At 40.4% G+C, this 24,888-nt stretch overlaps 1 protein-coding gene across 21 annotated transcripts in view; it reads left to right on the forward strand.

The window, feature by feature from the left end:
• nfasca (neurofascin homolog (chicken) a) overlaps nucleotides 1–24,888 on the forward strand; it is a 138,591-nt gene that overhangs the window by 21,638 nt on the left and 92,065 nt on the right. For 18 of the 21 annotated variants that reach the window (XR_011103267.1, XR_011103268.1, XR_011103269.1 and 15 more), the window contains exon 2: nucleotides 17,196–17,271. The exons of 2 other annotated variants lie outside the window; for them this stretch is intronic. The gene's annotated coding sequence lies outside the window, so the exon portion shown is untranslated. Of the gene's footprint in view, nucleotides 1–17,151; nucleotides 17,272–24,888 lie in introns of all 21 variants that reach the window. One more of the 21 variants, XM_068712630.1, reaches the window with a different exon arrangement.

Below are 24,888 nucleotides of genomic sequence, written 5' to 3' on the forward strand. Positions count from 1 at the left end.
CATGCACTTATTTGATTGGACGGGGCCCCGGCCCTAGTCAGTGGGGAAGGCCAATCACCTCAAAGGTCGCCCTCCAGAGAAAAATGGCTATGCAGAATTGTGTTTGGTTGAATGATGATTGGGACGTTAGAATACACAGATAGACACAAACGGATACAAGATGAAATGGAGTGAAAGCATGCATGAAGACAACAAATGCTGATGTGTGAAAGTGGCTCCTTATAAGAGCATGGTACAGTTGTATTGTGGTAAACCTCTCTAAAGTTCACAGCCATAACGTTGAAGGTCAGAGGCTCTGGATTAAATATACATCTTGAAGTGTTAAAGAGAAAAGGGTGGGTATACTATGAAATGGTCCGGCTGGAACGTTCTGTCACCAATCTCTGAACCCATCGACTGTCGGCCAACATTTCTGGTGTTCCGGTGTAGCCATATAATAAGATAACTTTAAACTAATACAAAGCTAAATCATCTTCAGATGATAGCTGTGGGTTCCCAGGTTGCATTTCAGCCAATGCATTACCTTTTGTTCTCTAAAAGTACTGTTTACCTGCAACCAAAGCCTGTTCAAACATGATCGGTCAACTCAGACTACAAACGGACTGCAAACGGAAACCAGAACGCTTCCGATACCAAAATCTAATCCTGTTGCCTACAGACACCTTAACTTTGTAACCTTGTAACCTTACCAGCTTGCATGCACGGTACAGTGTAGTATTTTTTAGTAATAGATTAATATAGAATCACTATAGTGATTTGGTCCAATATGAGTACCAATTATTAGGAATTCAATTTCCAGATACTTTATAGACAGATGTATGACAAACGGAAGGAAAAATAGAATAAAGTGGAGAAACATTCTGGATGCAGATGCTTCCATATGGCTAAGAGGGCTCACTGAATAGATGAATATGAACATGATGTCCACCATATGCTAGAGCGTTTGAAGCAAAATGTTAAAGAACATAACCAAAACTCTAAAATAGGAATGTCTTTGGAAACACGCTGTTCATCCCTTCAGTCGAGTTCCGCACTCACAGAATATAAAGTTGTTCTGGAGGCTCTTTGTAAAACAACGCTTACTGGTTGGTACTTTGTCCACTGTCTGTATCTCTTAGTTTGTAATCAAAATGTATGTTTCTATGTGCCTTCAAGGTAAGGCAACATGCAGGTGCATTAATCACAGGGTTGGCAGTTTGATCCCCAACTCCTCCTGACACATGTCCAAGTTTCTTTGAGCAAGACACTGAACGCCGATTGCTCCCGATGGTTAGACCAGTGCCTTACATAGTACTGGCCTTGGTGTGAGTGTGTGTGTGTGTGTGTGTGCGTGAATGAGCGAATGAGAGGCAAACTGTAGATAGCTAAACAAAGTCCATTTACCAATAAGTCAATTCTCATATCAATCTGTTGATGTTTTGACTTCACGTCTTCATTGGGCGATACTCCAGTTGACCAAGAACTGTCGTAGCTGTACATAATGAATATTTTGTTGGGATCCTCTGATCAGTGTACACACACGTGATTTCATTTTATCATGTGTATGCACTACTTTGTGGCTTCAACACACACATTTTTCTTATTAAGCTATTTAAGCATATAAAATAACTGTGGATTTGTGGAAAACACTTGACTTCAGCCGATATGGAAAGATGATGTGGTAACCTTTAGAAACAAATCAATCAGAGCTCATAAGAAAATCTCATATAAAACTGTGTTCTATGTCTCTGAGAACATTGACACATTGTTTATTTGTACTGCATACACACACTGCATGGTAAGGAAAGTAAGATACATTCCTACAGTCCACGCTCGACTGCACCTCTAATGCACGGACAAAGTAATCTGTTTCTTGTGTGTGTGTGTGTGTGTGTGTGTGTGTGTGTGTGTGTGTGTGCTTGTCATGCTGCAGGTCTGTGTGTACAGTAATCCGAGGGCAATGGAGCATGGTAGGTTAGAATTGAATGTCAAGGTAGAGATTAGAGAGGAGTCAAGGACATTAAAGCCATACAATCACTTAAATTTGTGACCTTCAACACACACACACACACACGCACACACGCACACACACACACACACACACACACACACACACACACACACACACACGCACACACACACACACACACACACACACACACACACACACACGCACACACACACATACACACACATACACACACACAGTCATGGCCCAGTATTGACAGGTTAACAGTTTGTAAGTGATGGAGGTCAGCTCCAATAGACTGATCTTTCACCTAATGCCATTCAGAGGAACACATGTAATGCAGTTATGTGATGTGCAGCTCTACCACGGTGCATCCAAGTGTGCAGATGGAACATTCGTGGCAAAACCTAACTACCTCATTTGACATAACTCAAATTTGAGCGACACTGTGTATGTAACCCTGAAGAGAAGTCAATATAATGATGCTACAATACTCCCACTGAGGCCTATTTTGTGGCCGGCAGGTGTCTCCTATTACAAAACAGGGCACAGGCATTCTAAATGAGGTATGGTCAGCTAACTATAGTAACGTGCTGATGGGTCACACTACTGTACCAGTTAATCCTTACTACAAATAAATAAAATAAATAAATGAAACGTCCTTTCTGTGTTCCTTTGGTTAATACTGGTAGTAAAATGAAGCACGGCCTAATTCCTGTCTCAATGACTCAGAGTTAGAATTTGGTGAAAACTTGAACAGAACTACCCTGTTTGTTTCTGTTCAAAGTTCAGAGGCAAGGACTAATGACTGATGGTCGTCATTTATTTGACAATAATGGAACATCAATCCAAAACCAATCTATTTTAATCCTCGTCCGACCACAGATTTGGCGTAGCTCATTATGGGATGCTGTCACAGGGCTGACTGAAGCCATTTTTTTTTCAGTATAGTAAATATGGTTGGGCTTTGATTTTTGAGGATGGAATTTTTGCAATCGTCATTTGTCTTTTTTTCAGGCAGATAATTGTCAAGCGTGTAACTTGACTGACTGATTTGAAGTGAGAATGATTGACAGTTCATTTCAGTAGAGCATTGACACTTTTGATTGGACTAATCTGCAGTTCGAACTAGTGGAGGATTCATTTAGCCAGTTGTATTCAAGCTCAATATACCAGTGCACTGACATGATGGCAATAATCCTGTCTCTGACTCTAGTGTGTGTGTGTGTGTGTGTGTGTGTCCTGACTGGTTGAGTTACCATGTGTGATGACCAAATATAACCCAAGCCCAGGGGTCTCCTACACACTGCACTGACACATATAGGTCACCCAACTACCTACACTTGCGCACACGCACACACACACACACACACACACACACACACACACACACAGACGCTGACAGTTCCAGTGTCCACTATCTTTTCTTTCCAGTTTCTTTTCTTTTCTTCTTTCTCATCCTCCTGAGTCCATTCATGTTCAGACTCTGCTGTCTGCTGATCTGGTCTTCTTCGACTCTTTAGACTTTAAAATTGCTCTGAATTTAGAGAAGGCTACATTACTAGGTTGGTATGAGTGGATCATAACTACTCAATTCAAAGTCATCCGTGTGGGTAAGCATTGGCCTCTTATAAAACATGCACAGAACTTGATTTATGTCTTTGTTTTGAAGCTGAACCATTAAATCTGTTTGCGGAGGTGGTCTTTACTGTAGGTGAGGTGGCCCACCTTTCTTATAAAACACAGGAAATGCAGGAAACCCTGGCCTGCATGACTCCTCACATGATAATTTGTGCCTCTAGTGGTGATGGAGATAGTTCTGTCACCCATCTGTCTGTCCTACCTTCCAACACTTTGGCTACCTTCAAATTCGATTTGTTTCCGAAAACAGATCTTTAAGATGGACTGTCATCAATCTGATCTGTCATTTGCAAGTGATCAGATTTGTTTGTCCAGACATCACCCACCAATCAACCTCAAATCACCCTCGCTGTCAAGTCGCGGTGTAGAACTCCTCCGTCTCACCAGACAAATTGGTACTCCATACCTGGAAGGTAATAACCCAATACCAAGTAGTATGGAAACTTCTCCAGCCAAACAATGCCTGCAGTCGATCCATTTTCTGTCCAGAAAAACACACACACACACACACACACACACACACACACACACACAGTTCCATTCACATTATGGTTATCAAAATAAAATACTCAGTATCAGTATTACTTTAAAGTTACTGGTTTTGCTACGCATGGTAATTTTTTTAACGATGTATCAGCTATCGGCGATGGAGTAGGCTGGTATATATTGTGAGGGGGAAGCAGTGAAAAGTGAAAGCGGAAGTGCCAGCAAACAATTTCTTTCAGCGTCTATCCACAAACTGTTCTCTTCCATAGTGCTCCATATAGCAGCATGGATTCTGCTCAGCACTTTGAAATCCAATTTGAGACGCATCAGTAGAATTATGACTGCAATCACATTTTAAGTCACCTCCATATGTGGTTTGGATCCGATTTGCAAAAATCAAATTTTTTCTAAAAATTTAACAAGGCCTTTGACAACTCAACATCTACTGACCAGAGTGAATTGAGATTTGCAGTGCTTTTTCATGGTCCCCAGATGATCATTAATAGTGTTTTTGGTGACGCCCGGACCTTAACTCTGTATCTTAGGCTGAAGTATCCACCTTTACGTGAGAAACATCAACATGAAACAAGTTATAAAATCTAATGAGCACATTCTCGCTCACCAGAGGATGCATTCTCTACATTATGGACACAAAAAGTTGTATTTTCCAATTCCAGTCACATTTGTGTGTCTTTGTGTCCCTCTCAGCTGCTTCTCATTGATGTGTTAATTAAGTTCTAATAAATGGAGTGAGACTGGAGACTTAAGGTTTAGATGCATGTTGTTTCTTTAAAGCAGATAAGCAGTGTCAGATGCGGTGTGTGTGTGTGTGTGTGTGTGTGTGTGTGTGTGTGTGTGTGAGCAGTCTCTAGTCTAATTGGTTAAGGGATGTGTGAACTGTGTTCTGGCACATGTGGTCTGTTCTCCAGAATAACGAGCATGGCTGCAGGTGTTTCCCAGAAGTGGGGGAGGTTTGTGTGTGTGTGTGTGTGTGTGTGTGTGTGTGATCCAATTCCTCCTCACCAAATCCTGATGTCTTTATAAGCAGCAGCACACTTACAGATACCTCTACAGAGTTTGTGTGTGTGATTGCTGATTGTGTGTGCAGTCCTTGCATATGTGTTCATCTCTATGCAATAACAATGTGAGGAAATTAAAATGATTCATATTGATGTTCTTTTATATAAAATCAGGCTTCTGACACAGGGAATACTAATGCAACAATCTGTCAACGGAAATGAGCATTTTCTTTAAAGACAGAGATCTCTATGCACTCATTTGACTGATTAGTGTTTTTTACTGTCTGCTAGTATGCAATACTAACCATGACTTGACTTTACTACAAAATGATTTTATTATTTTTAGTATGTTGACAAATCATATCAAAGATAACACAATGCTGTTTAAGAATCAAAATATATACTGGAATAAAGCCCCATTTAAAACCAAATCTTATTTACTGCATTGAACCCAAGAGGTTTCTATGTGAGCCCACACATCATGGGTTAACGTATGGTGACGTGTCTGGATACACCCGTGTGCTCCAGAAAAGAAATAGACCACTACTTCTGTCTCTGCAACGCATCCAGTGTGAGTGTGTCAATGATGCAAGTCAAACATAGACAGTATGTAAGAAGGAAGTGGATGTAGTCACTATAGGATGTCTCGAGGTCGGCGTTTTGGTCTTCGCCATCTTAGCTTTTTGCAATTAGTGAACAGAAGTGACCATATTTATTGGAAATATTGGAAAGTGACATAGAGACCCAAACTACGGATCTGGTAGAGACCTGTCAATCACAGTAAGCCTGCCCTAAAGTATACCCTGCTTTATGGTCTGTTTGACTCTAAATGGACCATAATGTACTAAACCAGTGGTTCTCAACTGGTCTGGCTGCGGGACCCACCATCACCCCTTAATGACAAGCCGCGACCCAAATGTTCAACTTCTCAAATGTATTTAATGAAAAGATGGTGCAGTTTGAACCTGAGCTGAAAATGTCCTCTGCAGTCGTAGTAGTAGGGAGCTCTCTTGTGCAGAGAAATTGTTCCTGTCAGTCCCCGTCTCGCATGTTTCACATAAACAAGTAAAACTGCTTTGTTTGTTATGTCTGTAGATTCGTCTATTTGTAATGCAAAATGACCACTTGCCTTAATTCGAGCTGTGGTCTGTTGTTTGATGCCATCCGACATGTCTTCAATTCACTTACTTATAGTGTCATTTGACAGAGGTATAGTTTTCAGTTTATCAGCTGCGGATTGATTCAACAAATGCTGCTTCAGTTTTGACAGCTTCATGCTTTCTTATACCAGAACCTCGCTGCACAAAACACACTGAGGTTTTTGCCCTCTTTTGTCCTCAATGTAAGAAAATCCACATCTCATGTAGTCGGTGTCCTACTTGCATTTCACTCAATTAGCACATGAAAACAAACTTTGTGGGTGTTCTTCTATACTGTGAAATGGCGGGTGTGTATCAGCATTACAAGGCATTAACGCCAAATACTGTTAAGGAGTGTGAATAACTTTGCTGCATAAAAAATCCCCTTCAAAATAAAAGCACAAGATTTTTATTTATTTTTTTCCAGGTAAAGGTCCGCGACCCACTGAAAACGGGCGACCCACCAGTTGAGAATCACTGTACTAAATGAACATCATGCTGTATTGAAGAAGACTTGAAACTAGAGATTGAGACCATAAACTCATGTTCACAATGTTTGCTGAGGTAATAAATCAAGAGAGAAGTAGAGTCATTTTCTCATAGACTTCTATACAATCAGAGGAGTCGCCGCCTGATGGACATTAGAGAGAATGCAGGTTGAAGGCTTTTGGCTTCATTTTTCAGAACAGGAAGTTACACAGTGGTATCTGTGCATGTGATCATAGCCACAGATGGCTAGTATTGCTTAAACTGTGTTCATGGTAGCATCACAACTGTATGAAAATGTGTCCAGGGGACAAAGGCAAATATAATGGATTTAATCGCTTAATGATATTAATATAAAGGAATGTATTAAGTGTTTGCAGACAACTCAAATCACAGCTGCACAGCCGCTGGTAACACTCTGAATACTTCTTAAATGACCAGCATACAGTTCTGCTCCTTCCATTACATTGAACTGACATTCATTAATGGGCCTGAATTAACACTTTACACTTGAAAGGCTCTGTATTCTAGAAAATGAGCAAAAAATCTTTTCATGGATTTATTTTCAGCAAAAGACACAAAAATAGATTTACGTGTATTGTCAACATACATGCCTGCATGGGTGTGTGTGATCACTCATGCATACTTCCATGTGTGTGGGAGTGAGTGTGTTATTGATTTGCGCAGATGTTCCACATGGCCTCCATGCCACAGATGGCCAGTCAAGTTGTCTTCTCTTGTTCTTGTGTCGTCTTGGCACGTCATTAGACATGCAGGGGCTTGTACATATTGCATGTTTGCATGTGTGTCAATGTGTGTGTGTGTGACTCCTATGGCTACTGCTGACCAGCTGCTACCAGAAGCTATTGTGTCAGCAGACGCCAGGACTATATGTGTGTGTGTGTGTGTGTGAGTGTGTTCAGAAAGTGGATTTTTTTTTTCATGTGTAGGTAAAATTCGTGCTTGCTTCACCAGCAGCAATATCTATTTTGTATGTCCGTCCTATGTATTATCTGTGTGTGTTTCTGTACAGTATATGTATATGTTTGTGTGTATTGGGGGGGGGGAGTGGGCTAAGGAGGCTTAAAAGGCTAAATGAATGTATGACCCGTGCCTCCGCTTGGCCCTCGTGGCCCCGCCAACTCATTAACTGTAGAAAACCGACCACACCTCCTGTTGCAGGAGACAAAGACATGGGGGATTGAAGTGTGTGTGCGTGGGTGTTTGTGTGTGTATGTGTGTGTGAGTGTGTGTGTGTGAGGCATGGTGGTTAGGCAGGGTTTTCTTTGGGGGGTCAGTGTATGGACAATAGGCTTTGCGCACAACAACCTTTATTTGACTTGACAATCAGGGAAGAAGTGTTTAAAGCCTGCTGGACACACACACACACACACACACACACACACACACACACACACACACACACACACACACACACACGTCCTGCTGTCACTGTGTCTGCCCTGGGCTCACTTGTCCTCTGCCCCCTCACTGTTTCACTTCTCAATCCTTTTCATGACTTTCTATGTTGTCTGAATTCCAGCGTCAACTCACTGACACTCACCACATATTGTATTTGCTGGTTAAAGAAGAAAGAGGGACAGACACTAACTATTTTTGATTTGATTTAGAAAGCAAGACGCTGCAGCCTGCAGCTTCATTACAAAAGCACTTTGTGTCTATTATTATTGTTTTAATTACAGAACAATATTTAGAAAAGTGTAATATACATTAACATTAGGACACATGATGAAACACAGTCATTGGAATATGTGAAGTAAATACAGTATAGAGAAAGAGTTAAAAAATGGCCATCACACAAGCTCTCTCTCTCTCTCTCTCTCTCTCTCTCTCTCTCTCTCTCTTTCTTTCTCTCTCTCTCTCTCTCTCTGTTGCACATACACTGCACCTGGTGATAAGTGATGGATTGAACCTGTGCTGGTTAACATCTTTAAGGCCTTAGGTCTATAACCATGAAACTAAATCAGTTGTTCGACAAAATTATTGCCAAGTAATATACTAATTCATAAAAAAATACTGGGAAGCATGGTTACCATTTTAAAAATATATGTAGAGTAGGTGGTAACGGAAGAAGCAGCAGCATTCAGACTAAGACAGCTAAAGTTGCTGACTTTGCTGAAAGAAGACTGAAGCCACCAGGTATGAAGCCTATTAGCATATTAGCATTCATTAGAAAATTGAATTATTCACTGATGCTAAAGTGTGTTGCTCAGCTACTACAGAATATCCAAATGCTCTTACAGGGAGTAATGAGCTGAGGTAATACATGTAATGGTTAGGAAGGCTTTTACATTCTTCTCTCCTTTACAAAAACTGACTGAAATGCATTTTACTGTTTAATTTCCCTGTAGATGAAGTACAGTTTGTATCATAATGTGTACAGCTTCATATTTGTTTGTTGCTGTCCAGAGTCTCTGTGTGTTTTTGTGTCTTGGGTTAAATATGGGTGGATATTCAGCATCAATGTAGTCATGGCAATGGTTGCTCAATTACCGGTGTGGGTCTTGTTTACCTCAAGCCTCCGTCTCTCTTCTGTCTGCAACAGCTGCCCCCCCCCCCCCCTTTTTGTGCGCACAAACATCATCATATTTACTGGTCTGTCCTTTCTGCCTCGCTTTTACTTTGCTTACGATTCTGTGTTGATTAAATTTTTTTTAGAGAGCTGGGGCAGATCTTGTTCAGAAGTGTGTTGACCCCCCCAATCTCTCACACACACACACACACACACACACGCGCACACACGCGCACACACGCGCACACACGCACACACACGCACACACACACCCTCTAGCTGTTTTTGTTCTCTGTGAAGAACATGGTGTTACTGGCATGAGGGGGAGAAGCGTCCCTTTGAAACATCCCTCCATTATCACTTAAACCATGCATACACTAGTTAGTATGAACCATTAAACAGCTGAATTTGATGTCTCAGCGTTTCTTTTCTTAGCCCACCGGACAGTCGAATTAAGTAAGCCTTGAATTAAGTGATTTAAACGTTAAATCACAAGTGTGAGGACAGTTAAGAACTAAAACAACTTTAGTTTGACCCTTTAAAGTTAGCCTTTAACCCTGTAGCGCCATTTGTATCATATTTGATACATGAGTTTCAGAGACCTCTACGTAATTAACATGAGCAATACTTTCCTGAAAAAACTGTTGTATACAATCCTATACATGTCTGCTACCATCTGGTGGATTTTCCATGCACTGCAGACAGTAGCAGACATTTAAATTCCATTTCCAAAATGGCAGCCGTCACGAAGTGACTTTTTCGTTTTCGGCAGGGAAATCGTTGCTAATTTTGAAACAGTTACGGTAAGAATAACATTTATAGTGTTACTAATATTTCAATATGAATATTTACTGTATTGAAGCAAACTATAATTACTTAATATTTCGTTCCTTATTTTATAGTAAAATCGTGTTGAAAACATAGGTATCAAATATGATACAGCAGGTTTATAAAGTAATAATTCACCTGTGAATCCTTGTATTGTATTTCATTGTGCACTTTGTTATGCCATATCACAATGTCAAATACATTGTTTTGGTCATTTAATTAAACTAATTAAAGGTAGTAAGATATATTGAGTGGAAATTTATGTTTTTTATATATAAAAAAAGAATTCTTGGCTATCATAATCTTTTGATATATTGCTAATTAATTAATTAATTAATTAAAAAAATAAATTCAGAGTAAACAATCAGATGCAAACACTGCACAGGCAATCACTTCTCCCATGTCTACTGTGGGAAATGTAAAGTCCATCTTTGCCTGAACAAGGACAGAAACTGTGTTTTGCCTGCCACGGGGCGAAACAAACAGGTTGCTGTTTGGGAAAAAATAAGAACCAAACCAACTGAAATGTTCCAAATGTTCCAAAAGCAATGAAAATCATTAGTTATTGTTTCTAAAATAAACATTGTTGTGATCAATAAATTGACAAATATGCCTGATGTATCAAATGTGATACAAAAGAAATATCATATATGTAAATACAAAAAATATATTTTTTTTAATTGTTTTTGACTAAAGGTCCAATAAACACTTCAACATCAAAAAATCTGAATTTTCTGAATATTATATGGTGTGCTCTAACGCATGGACACACACACACACACACACACACACACACACACACACACACACACACACATTAGAACACATTTTTGGGATTGTGGGAAGATTCAGGGTGTTCTCATGTGTTGCACTTCTGCTGTGCAGTTAAAGGGCTTGAAGAACTATCTTGCTCTTGCTTTTCAATGTCTCTGTGTGTGTTTTTGTTTCTCTGAATACTAAAGTTATTTTCAATCTCCGTGCTCCTCCCTCTCCTTCCCTCTCTCCCCTTATGTCTTCGTCACTATACATTTTTAAACAGTTCAATTAACCAGCTACCTGATACTGTTGAAGGGGGCTGTTCACGTGTGACCACCCATGTGTGTGTGTCTGTCAGAGATATTGCTGTTCTGGTTTGTGCTTCCACATATGGTAGACCTCATACACAAACAGCGGGTTCCTTTTTAAGGTTTATTGTGGCTAGATGACCATACAACTGGTATAATGAGAAAATCCATCTCACGTTATTATTCAATATATCTTTTGCATCATTACTACACATTACAAGTTATTGTTTTAACAAGAAACCTTTCTTCTCATCATCACACAAAATTGTTACAATTGTCTTGTTATAATGTGAAAAACATCTTGTTAAAATGAAGTGTTTCCTTTTATATTATAAACTGACCAATATTTTTCTGTTGCGGTAGCTGCAATAAATGGCCATATTATTGGAATATAAAATTTTCCTTTTATTTTCATTAAAAGGAACATTTTGTTGTCCTTGGGCAAGACATCGGTGTATCAATGGGTGTGAATCTGAATGAGTTATTCCTGATGGGCCAGCCCAGTCGCACCAATGCATTGCATTGCACGGAATGCAATGCAATGGTTTGTGTCCAGGGACAAAATGTTTTTCCTTAACTTTACACAGTGGTTTTGTTGCCTAAGTCGTCCCGAAAAAAAAGTTGTGCCGAGAGACGCAAAAAAAACAGGCAATGTCCCTGAACATGAAACCAATAGATTTTATTTCGTAGCTATTTCACGAATGGCCGTGTAAGACTGTGTTGGATGGGCAGGTGGAACCTTGCATGGTAGCCGCTGTTGTTTAGACTAGAAGGGCACTATACAAATGCAAGTCCAATTAGCATTTACCTCCACTAAGGCCATGTCTGATCTCGCAATGTTAATGAAAAAGACATCTGGCTAAGAAACCCGTGTTGAAGTACTGGTGTGTGGAATCAGGATGTTCTTGGTACAGATGTGTTGATGAGTCATTCCTGTTTGATGTCTGTGGACTTTGTAACGTGCCCTCATGTAAAAACTTCTAGATGTGAAGCACAGGAGGGCTTCTTGTGGGTCTCGTCTGCTGTGCCACAGTGGGATGCTGCTGTGTGTTATTTGAGAGGGAAAAGGGAGGGGGACGCTGTTTGTACAATAGTAGCAATTTGTTCCTCCACCATATTGTTTGGGTCAATCCACAATCATCCATCCACTGGACAAAGCCTTATTGATAGTAGCCCACATACTGTATCTGCCTACCATGGATTAGGTCTGGACTAAAACACACACACACACACACACACACACACACACACACACACACACAAATCCTAACATGAGAATGGGAAGTAATGGAATTTTCCGTATTTGATGAACACTCACACACCCATGCACACCTAACAAATAGTGTGTGCAGATTGCAATTAATGTTGTTCTTTTTCTGTATGGAGGTAGAGGACACACACACACACACGCACGCACGCACGCACGCACGCACACACACACACACACACACACACACACACACACACACACACACACACACACACACACACTCACACACACACACACACTCATACAACTAGTTTAGTGACTAATGAGTGTTTTTCCAGCTTCATGACTTGTGACCCTCTAAGCACTGGTTCCTACTGACTCATACTCTACTGTTAGTTATTGTGTGTGTGTGCTATTTTGTTGTCATTTGATTGAGTCTCCCAGTGCCCAGGGTGAGATCTGCCCCCAACACCCAGTTCAATAACCAGAGGACATGGCCGTACTCTGTGTGTGTGTGTGTGTGTGTGTGTGTGTGTTTAGGGGTCAGCATGAAGAGTTAATTAACACATGGCCCCCCGTGGCATAAACTGTAATGAGTCCAGTTATTGTCTAGCTATGAAGTTGTCCTCATTCCGTCTATCTTATCTCCTTAACTTACTTACTTTTCCACTTGTCTTTATTTCTCACTCACTCAGTATTGTTCAATACGAGTTCCAGTGTGATACCAAAGTAGCACCTTACTTCACAGTTCTCTACAAAGCTTTCTTTTTTCATTTAAAGGTGGAATCCATCTGCTATTTCTTTCCAGTTTTTCAAATAGAAACACCCACTCAGCCGCAAAAAGCAGTGATGCAGGTTACCACTACCACAGAAAGCCAATCAATACGGTTATGAATAATGTGAACGCTAGCACTAGCTGTGTCAACCTTAGCTGTGCTAAGCTTGGATACCATTGAAAGGGTTAATTGTGATTTTTGAGAGTGGGGTTGCATGTGTGCTGCAGTGTTCCGTGAGGTAAAAATGACAGTTTTTGTCAATAGAGTCTGTGGCTTTGAAGAAAGCATAAATGGATATGGCATCTGTGGATGGGAGCAGCAGAAAAATGTATTTTAGCCACAAAAAATTGCTCTAAACTCTATATTAGAATATTTTCACCCCTTTACCTTGCCGTCACACAGCCTTTTCCCACAAGTAACCTCAGCCATTACCTATGCTCGCGTCAAAGCCACAGACTCCTTTGACAAAAACAGTAGTTTTTCCTCATAGAACACGGGAGTTAGTAGTCTACCACTGTTGTGTAACTTTGTGACATGGGTTCCACAGCACTACATCGCTTAGCTTCCGTGCTGGTGCTCCTGTCTGTTTTTCCAAATTGGGAGCGTGTCGACCGCTATCTACTGTAGTTAATACGCTGACTATGATTAAGGATATATGTATGTGTAGCAACGCCATCATGCAGAAACCTATACATCATTTCACAGGGGGGAAAGGTTTTTTGAAGAGCTTGGGAAAATAGCATTATGACGCTAAAACGTACGTATTTCCACCAAAATTTGAATGTTTGGATTTGAAAATATATAAGAAACACAACTGGGAAGCTACAGAATGATATAAAATAATATGATATAACTGGTTATAATTGATCAATCATAACCAGTTATGATGAAATGCAGCGCTTTCATGTGTAACTAAACACACATCTAACTTTCCTTAGTATGCTGACCTCAGTCTTCTTCATTATGCTACATTAAACAAGTGGAAGTTATTGGACGCGAGCATAACTCTAAGCTGCAAGCTTCAGTTTTGAGGTAGTAACAGGATGACGTGTGTGTGTGTGTGTGTGTGTGTGTGTGTGTGTGTGTGTGTGTTGAGCATGAGGGGGGGCTGAAGTGCACTTATCTTGGTGTCTGTTTGTCTGTTTGCTTGTCTGTTGCAGATCTGAGCAGAGGTCAACTGACTGAAGTCCATCTGGGCACGAGTTGATGTTGTCTTTGCTTTTGTTTGTGTACCCTCTGTGTGTGTGTGTGTGTGTGTGTGTGTGTGTGCGTGTGTGTGTTTGTGTAAACGTCTTGGCGCACGTCTTAAGGAAACGCTCAGGGGAGGTTGAGGTTATGCTATTGTTGTCAGGGCATATCTTTTAATTATATACGAGGGTCATTTGCATGTCACAGCTAGCGGCGGCGGGTTGGGGGGGTTATTGATTGTTTGGGGGGGGTGGCTGGAGACAGAAGGGAGCTGAAAATGCTGGCCGAGGTCAGGAGGTCGAACTTAGATACACACTCACACACACACACACGCGCACACACACACCACATGGATACATAAAACTGAAAACCTCTCTGTCTTCCTGTGTCTCACCAGGCCTCAGGCCTGCTTAAACTGCAGGGGGGGGCTCTTTAACATGCTCCGAAGGCCCTAATCCAACCCCCCGACCTCCTGTCTCCCTCTCTAGATGTCCTCTCACATTTAGTACAATAACACATTTTGAATTTGCTAATTAAAGAAACAAATTTTTATTTTGGAATGATTATGTTTGACTGATAAATGTTATTATATTGATAAACAGACAAACAGTGCTTGATTGACATCTCCCTTATTCACCTGTTTGTGCAGGACCGCTTACACATTTATCCTCCTATGTTAACGACAACTCAAGTTGTTTTGTGTGACTAGAGAGTTGCTGAGGATTAAAGAACCAAATGCATCGAAAATAAAGAACTATGCCCATATGGAACATATACACTGGAAATGTGTTTTCATCCTAGCTTTGCAAAAAGCCTGGTAGCAAAAAGTGAAAATATACAATACACAGTACATCTTTGTGCTGTTTAATCAGGTATAACAAAGGTCCACTGCCGGATTCAAACGGGGATGTTGGGTTTTAAGTGGTCTGTGCAGTATCATCCTCTGGGCCAACGTGACTCTCTACTGGAGGAAGTGACTGCACGCAACATCGTAAAGCTCCTATCCTCATAGTGGGGTTGCCAGGTTTGCTCTCTGCCCTAAATCTAGACAAAACCCAACTGACTCTTGAATGGATCGGTGACAGTTTTGATATCGAGAAATAAATCTTCTCATCTGGCTTTGGGGTTCCTTTACATAGTACTTTTACAAGGGTGGCGTTGTATAATACTGTTTCTGTCCCTTTTGCTTTCACCCACACACAGATACACACACACACACACACACACACACACACACACACACACACACACACACACACACACACACACACACTTTTCTCTGACTTCCAGCCATGTCTCATCCATGAGAAAACTCAGATAGCCTCCAGCTGAGGGGGGCTTCCTCGCCTGTACTGCATTGCATGGACAAATGTGTGTGTTTGTGTGTGTGAGATTGGTGTACGTGTGTGTGTGTGTGTGTGTGTGTGCATTCGTGCTCTGCATTCATGCATGATCGGCCCTGTCTTCTCCGTGACCTGTGTGTGTTTTGCGTGTGAATGAGTTCATGCATGGCTGATGTGTGTGGTTGAGCTTTTATAGGTTACATGTACATGTGTGTGTGTGTGTGTGTGTGTGTGTGTGTGTGTGTGTGTGGGGGGGGGGGGGGGGGGGGGGGGGGGGGATCTGTGTCTTTAAGAAAACAAAAGACAATACAAATGACTCATGGCTCATTTCTGTCCGCAAGGGAAGAATGCTCCAAAAAAGTGGCTCTGCCTCGGTCAGGTACAGTACATACAAAAGAATAAGATAGAACACTTTTATTGTCATGGCTACAAGGTTAACAGAAAAATATAATTCTCTTCTTTTCTTTTCAAGCTGTGTCTTAATTGATAAATGTTTAGTTATGAAATGATCACTGATTCATTCTCTGTTGATTGACTAATCAAATAATCATCTTACTGTACCTATGTCTTATCTTACTGTTGATATAGCACAACAGTGGTTTAGCTTGTAGCCAGGTAAAGAACACCTGAAATGCTTGTTATATTTATGATACTAATAAGGGAAAATTTTTGGGCATTGTACGTTTTCGAAAACCATGGATACGTCGAATGTGGATGTCTTTGGATTCAGTCAGAGCATGTGACGTAGTAAATCAAGAGTCCGTTGTTAAAAATGGATTGGTATGATAACGTTCTGGAAAGTTATGCGGCATAATAAGTATAACACGCAAGAAAGTATTTGTTCTACTTAAGCATCACGTTACCTTGTCGTTATTATTTGAACACCATCCATGATGTTTTCTCTAACCTGAACCAAGTAGTTTTGTTTCACAACATTAACATTATGTAGATTTAATTTATGCTTCTGTTTAGTTCACCATTAAAAACCAAACAAATGGCTACACATGTCTTCTGAAAGCAAGAAGAAACGAGCCTCTGTGATCTCATCCAGACAAAACGGTGGGCTGCGTAAAGGCTGTCCGCAGTATTTGACATGCATATGTGTGTGGGACAGTTGTGCGTAGCTTGCAACGTGTGAGAGTGTGTTTGACAGCAGTGGAGTGTGTGTATGTGTGTGTGTGTGTGTGTGTGTGTGTGTGTGTGTGTGTCTGAGGCTCATTAATAATGTATTAGGTGGGAGGGGTGAAGGATAGGGGGCGGTGACAGATGGAGAATCAGTGTGAGAGAGCGAGAAAGAGAGAGAGAGCATCTACGCACAGAGAAACAGCGAGAGCAAAGAGAGAGGGAGAGAAAGGGATAGAGAGAGTGAGGAGGAAAGAAATAGACTGAGTGAAAGAGAAGGAGAGAGCGTAGTGTTTTCCTTCATTTCTACAGTTATTACATCAGCTGTCTTTGTGTCTCCGTGCTGGACCAGACTAACAGACGCTCAGTCTTTGTGTTTGCTGTTTTCTCTTCGGTTTCTTGGATGCTGAAGGATTGATGGGGATGGAGATACAACACAGTCACCCTGCACTGCTGTACACCTGGGCGCAAGAGCTGCACTGACAGAGGTATCGCTATATGTCTGTACACTGTGTATGTGTGTGTGTGAGTGTGTGTGGAGGGGAGAATATACTAACCTCCTTCCAGTTGTATTTGTTTTATTTTCTGGACAGAGGTGGAGTTTAGCCACTTTTTACACAAAAAGATGAGAAAGTCACTTGTATGTTGAGAAATCCTTTTCACAGACAGCACGTGGATCAAACAACATACAGTGTGCTGTACTTTATCGTGTGTTTAAACCCCTCGTTTTCATCTTCCCACTAACTATCAAAGAGAAAACTCTCTGCTTGTACTGCTCTCTCTGTGTGTGTGAATGAATGCAGTTGTGAAACTTTAATTCATTCTTAAATTAGTTACGAGAGTTACTATTGCTGTGGACGAAAAAGTGTATGTACTGTAGCAATCAATTATGTCATCATTTTAAATGTTTCAGTGGAAAAAGATGTTAAATATTTCACCTACATCATCTTATCTTTACCTCTGTTGGCTGTTACAGTGATCATTTGGGCTGTAGGAAAAGAAATGTGGTTACAGATGTCTGCACACACACACACACACACACACACACACACTGATTGGTCAGTCTGCCACGGTTGATTGGAAAATTATGGATTATGTCTTGTGGATGTTTCCTCATTGGTCACAATTACTCTTAAAGCTGCAACCTGTCTGCATTTTGGGCTATTTCAGTTCTATTTTTTCTTCATCTTTAGATTGTAGATGAAAATGTACTTATGTGATGTGATGGGATGTGGCCACTGTCGGCCATACTGGAGGTACCCAGTTCTCATCACCGCTGATGCCAGTTATTAGGTGTCTCATATTAGTATAGTCCTAATGTTAGTACTAATCTATAGTATTAATTGCAGCCTGCTCTCCTAAAAGTTACGTTCCTGTGCAACATAACTACATTGTCAATTACGTTTTCATGGAGCGTACATTCTCTTGGATTACATTTGTTTTTGACTCATCACAAATAGGTTTGATCAAAGTCTGCACAAGTCTGCAGGACTTTCACCCTGGAGACCCAAAAATAACGTACTAATTTGAACCCAAACCATGATCTTTTACTTAACCTAGCTAAGCAGTTTTGTTGCGTAAACCTATTAATAGTTGAAAATGCTGTTTGGAAATGACAAAAATGCCACGAGCAGTTAAAACACTGTAACGTTGTCTGGAAATCGTATTTTTGGTTCAGCAATGTCGAGATTCAACTTATCCGTGGATATGGAATGGTACAATACCAACATTCTATTATGGCGACTGGATTTTGAATTGACATTGCTGACTGATTTAGGTAATATTGTCTGTTTTGCTAGCGATTCCATCCAAGTGTCATCATATATATTATATATATTTTTAGCTCATTTTGACGGTTTCTCAAGCTCTGCAGTACAGTCTGTAGCCTGGCACCAGTTTTTATTTGACCAAGTGTGGCTCAATAGACAGGTCTTGAATGCATTAGCTCATCTCTAGCCTGCTGTATAACTCATTTAGACACAAACATGGAATCTTCCTGCACCTGATTGGTTGAACACACTCCTCGATGGCCTGTCATTTTCTGATTTTTAATCTGGAAAAACATGCAAGCTATTCTGGAAATGTGGACTTGGCCGTGCAGTTGTGGAGAAAACACACAAGTAGTCTTGCTTTGCTCTCTCACCATTTTTCTTGAATGTTATTTATGGTATTATAGGATATACATAATATTTTACACAGCAAGCATCATTGCTTAACATATTTCTACATTATGTCTCAATCAAGTAAAATAACTTGCCATCAAAGGATTAATACACTTCACGGTCAATCATTTCCTCTTTTTGAGATCCAGTGGAGACCAGCAAGCGTTCACTCTATCGCTGTATTGATTTGGTTCTCCTATGAACATAAAGAACCAGTTACAATGTGTCCTTCAGTACAACATGGTATAAAGTCTGGACCTTAACAGAAAAAAGTCACCCGTCATTCATTTATTAATGATGTGGAGTGTAGAAAGTCTCTGCTGTAAACACTTTGTATCTCCGTGTTGTTAGCAGTGTTTAGCTCAATGGCACTATGGCAGCATTACGCTGACATTTGACCTAATGAAGGTATGCTTCTATTTATTAGAAATGATGCGGTATGTTGTGCTGCAGTATAACTTGTCTTTACATCTAACAGTACTTTAGGCACTGTGTATGTGAGTGTGTGTGTGTGTGTGTGTGTGTGGGAGGCCTACATGTCTGTAGTGACGCAGGACAGTCTGAACATGCTGTTTGTTTTTCCTGTAGGAGGATTTAAACACTGAACACATTACACATATTTATCACTCATATTACTCATGTGTACATGAGTGTGTGTGTGTGTGTGTGATTACATGTGTGTTTTTGTGTGTGGCAGATACCGATGGGAGGATTAGTACATTAATGCATTCAAGTTTTTTTTTCCATGTGCAGGTGTGTGTGTGTGTGTGTGTGTGTGTGTCTGTGTTGTGGACAAGTGTTTGTTGAGGGATGCAGGAGGGTGGACAGTAGTACCAGAGCACCGAGCGCAAACACACACACACACACACACACACACACACACACACACACACTCACATGTTAACGTGTACACAAATACAGTCCTTCTTTGTTTGGCAGCATTGTGAAGAGGAGGTTAATGCACCCAGAAAAACAGAAAGAAAGAAGGAGACAGAGAAAAAGAGAGAGGGACCCTAATGGACAACGATGGACCTTTCTCTGCAAATATTTGGCCGAGAGGTTTCACACTAACCATCCCTTCCCCCTTTCTCTCTCTCTCTCTCTCTCTCTCTCTCTCTCTCTCTCTCTCTCTCTCTCTCTCTCTCTCTCTCTCTCTCTCTTTCTCTCTCTCTCTCCTCCCCCTCTCTTCATGGCCAAAGGGAAAAGATCAGAACAAATTGTCACTTTGTGATCCCACGCTACATGGCTTTTTTTTTTTTTTTCTAGACAGAACAATGCTCAAGGCCATGTGTCTGATGCCAATCGTTGCTGGGAAGCAGAGAACAGGATGTGGATTTGACATCAGCAAATCATTACCACAGTCATTTAGAGACAATATTAGATTTTCTGTGGAAAAAACAGATCACATCAGAAATTAGCCTCTCAGCTGGAGCCCTGCCTCCTACTGAGTATGTTTATACACACGAATGAAGCATTAGGTAGTTACATTCGGTGAAGTCAAGGAAGCAGATAGGTGAACAAGCATTTGACTCCCACTCTGTCTCATACTCGTGGTTAGATGCTGTATCATTCTGAATGGCTTGTCTTTGGGGTTCCGACTATTTGTTGGGAAAATTAGTTGCGTTAGTTGCGGCACGAAGACTTTTTACCTCATTTTAGCAGCAGGATTCATAACCATACGAACAACATTAATGTATCGCTGACAATAATCTGTAAAGATCCTTTTTGAGATTTGTCCTCAGCACACAGATCACCTCCGTTCTACATTTAAACACTGCATGAACACTTATCGGAGGAACATAGATTAGATTGCAATCACTGCATTGGTCCCCATATCACACTTACATCGCATACATAAGCTTCACTTTATGACGCTCTAAGTCTTACACCAGTCAGTATACTGACTTGAACATGTTTTCAAAAAATGACTTCACTGGAAGTTAGGTTTAGGAAAACTACGTAGTTAGGGTTGGGAAACGATTGTGGTTAATGTTAACTTCACTGACTAACAGCTCATGTGACTGACAGTGCCAATGATACTAACTAGTCACGTACAACGTAAGTCAATGCTGATTCTTAGTTTCTCACGGGACACAAACAGCAGTCTCCTGGGTGATAGTCCTGTGTTTGTTTCACCCACTTCAAAGGTTCTTCTTGTACGGACATTCAAATGTTCCTCCGTGCGTTTGTGTTAGACCTAAGGCCCACTGACCAAGCAACTGTATTTAACAAGTTGGTTGTGACACCAGGTTACATAATCACGGCCATACATGATCTGTGAGCGATTTAAATCATATTATATATTTTACTCTTGAATTCAATCTTATGGACCCGTCTATGTCCTCACAGTGAAAAGGACATCAAAACCTGATTTATTCACCACTTTATGCCCATATAAATGTAAATTCATCGCATACATTATAGTGACTTAAGTTTAGCTATTCAAGGAGAATGCTCATGAATTGCCTTTTAATTTAAGTAATATTTATGTATTTATTCTTAGTTTTTTGATTGATGTGATCTTGGAATTATGAGGCTACTACTGAGCAAAGACGCGTTTCTTTGACAAATTTTGCACAAAGTTCCGAAAACATTTATTTAAGTAACAAACTCTTGAATGGATAATTCATTTTTGACTCAGGTTAAACTTCACAGTAAAAAAACACACAAAGTTTGGTCTCATCATGAGATCCAGGAAGAAAGATACATATATATATATATATATATATATATATATATATATATATATATATATATATATATATATATATATATATATATATATATATATATATATATATATGTGTATATACAACTACAGGACAAAGCTTGAAAATCTAGATTGTTTTTGTCATTTCTTGTCCTTGACTTCATGGCTCTTTGGTTTTTATGGTTTTTGCCATTGCCACTTATAGTATCATGTGGTTCCAGTGATACCAGCAGTTTGATTAGGTGTTGCATGGACCTATTGCAAAATGCAGTTCATAATTTACCTTAAGCTAACATTCAACAACACACAGTTTGAGCATATTTTTAATTCTAAATCAATATTGAAAAAGTTTTATTTCCAAGTCTTTCCTCTTATACTTTGAGATCAAATTATATTCAACTCTGTGATGACAAAATACAGCCAAGAGCAGTGGGACATGAGCAGTTTTTATCCATTTTCATCAGCATAAAACAAGCACTGAGTCAATAGAGAACAGATGGTTCTATATAAACAATAGTAGAATGATTTTTTTATCAGTCCTCAGTCCATCCCCTCTTTATTTCTTCTCCATTGCTGCTGCTTGGACTGTTAAATTTACGTAACTAGAGATTTAGCTGCAGATGACTCCTCTTCTGCCATGTCAAGATAATCTGTTGGCTCAAAGTGTGTGTGTGTGTGTGTGTGTGTCCCACACGTGTGCAAGTGTGTGTAGCTGATAGCATCGGATAAGCCCTCATCGGCAGAATATTCACATAAAAAAAACATTGCATGCAGCAGAAACCAAGTTCCTGTCATGAAATATTCTGTCTGTGTATTGAGTTAAGCAGGAAGCAAAGAGAGGAAGGTTATTTTATATGCTGACAGTCATTATGTATCATATGAACACAATAGAACAGGCTTTTGATTACAGGCCTTTACTCTGCTGGTGGAAGTGATGCTGTAAAGTTGAAATATTCTCACTTTTTGAATCACGCTGATTTTTTTCCTCTTACGTTTTGTTGTCACCATCAGGAAATACATATACTGACAACAGGAGAAAATAGATGCATTACGCACTGAAATAAAGTCAGTGATTCTAAAAAACTGGCAAAGTAGTGGGTGTCCTCCCTCTTAAGGGGGGTTAGATGAGCGAGAGGTGGAGAGGTGGAGAAATGAAGACGATGCTAAAGAAGGTCAAGACCCAGCCGGCCTGATTCCAGGTGGGACTCCAGATGTTGAGCCCGTGAGCCAGGTACTTAACCTACATCAGTGCACAGGCATCCATCTGTGTGTGTGTGTGTGTGTGTGTGTGTGTGTGTGCTTGATATAAGGCCTGGGGACGGGTCTGTCTGTTACACTGGGACACACCGATGTAGGAGGAGTTATGAGGAAAATAAACTGCAGATTAAACATGTAAGTGAATGGGACTTGCTGGTATTTTTTGGTGAAGATTTAGAGATCCATTGAAATGTGTGCTTGAACATATTTTCAGTGATGACATTATGCTAAACTAGCATGTGTATCTGGAAAGTACAGCGTCTCATGTAACAACACAAAGTCCTTTACTTTGAGGAAGTAATGATACAGGGATCTAAAAGCTGCTGAAGGACTGGGAGCCCGTTTATATTGAGCTGACTTTTAATTATAGTTTACCCGAAGCAGCACCAGTACTACCAAAATAACAGGGATTAAAGTAAAGACAAACCTATACTGTAAAGTCTTATCATTAAGCTGCCACTCATGGATTTAGATATTAGTGAATATGTTTTGCTATATTACTAAAATCCATATTTTAAGAAATTAGGTAGAGTAACCCAAGTAATGAATTCATTAAGTCATTTCACCACCTACCATCACATTAATGTCCATTCTCATATTTAAGACTTTAAAGTTTTTGGAATATATTTATAAATTTCTTTTCCAGATATTCATCAGTCACTTGTCAAAATCCTCCCACATTCTTCACATTGGCATAAATTAGATCCACCGCGAATCACTTAGATCACAGGTCACTTCTAAAGCTGCGCGGCCTGTTTACTCCCGTTACGTCCTTCTATACCAAAACGGAACACCAGGAGCAAATGCCAGGACCTCTTGACCGGCTGCTGACAAGCTATGTAGTCCGGCGCAGTGCTCCATATCAGGACATAAAATGCTGCGGGATGTGTTAACCAAATATTCTCTGGTCTTTCTCTCCGCTCAGCTAAAAGCACAAAAAACCCCAGAATAATTAAGAAATGTAATTTAATAACAAATGCTCATAATTCAGGATAACCACTTTACACACATGAAGGCCTGGGAGGTTACCATGAGCAGTGAAAGCCACCGTGACTAAAAAGACTCAGGGACATGCAGTAGAAATCACACGTTAGTGATGAGACTATCCTCAATCCGGGAACTTGAAGATCACCGCTGTAAATAATGGAAGAGTACAGCAGCTCTTTTTTAATATGTGTCATTAATCCATCAGAGTAAACGGCGCGATGGCTGCCCTCAATCTGGAAATGCAATTCCCCCCGAATTGCATCGGGGGGGGGGGGGGGGGGGGGGGGGGGACTTGTGTATTTTTCCACTCGATGACTCTCTTGATTGGTCAAGACTCGGGGCTCAGCTTGCCATTGGCCATTGCTCCACTCAGTCGTGAAATGGTTCCATTTAATTTGTGACCAGTGCTGCTGCTGGGACAGCCTGTGTTTGATATGAACCTACCTAGTTACAAAGACATGACATGTGGATGGAGAGGATTCATGCATCAGCACTATTTTATCCATCCATCAATCTGAAGGGATTTATTTCTATTCCTTGATCTCCACTTCTCATTTCTGTTGTGTTTGTTACATAGAAAGATGCTTCAGATAACAAAGTACATTAGCAAGATTAAATTACTTTCTTACGTAAATATCAAAATCAATAACTACCCAGAGCTTTACCATCTGTCCCACAGACTATTTCACTTGCTTCATCTTTTCTTCACAACATGAAAAGGTCAAACTGATAGACAAGTGGAGCAATAAAGCTACCGTGAGGGATTTACAGTGCAGGAAATCAATATTTCTTTGTTTTGACTTTGTTAATGCAACTTCATCCTCATCGTCATCCTAGGTTTTTGGTTCCTTACTAACAGCAGGAGCGAAACCTCCCAAGCACCTTGGATAAAAGGATGAAAGCAGCACGGCGGCCATTTTCCAGGTGTTTTTAGAGGCAACATGGCCCTCTAGTCAGCACCAGCTCTGCTCCAGGTCAAGAATCTGGAG

This window comes from Cebidichthys violaceus, unplaced genomic scaffold (genome assembly GCF_023349555.1).
Source record: "Cebidichthys violaceus isolate CVI_PGR_0920_01 unplaced genomic scaffold, fCebVio1.0.p SCAF_17, whole genome shotgun sequence".
Taxonomy (NCBI): domain Eukaryota; kingdom Metazoa; phylum Chordata; class Actinopteri; order Perciformes; family Stichaeidae; genus Cebidichthys; species Cebidichthys violaceus.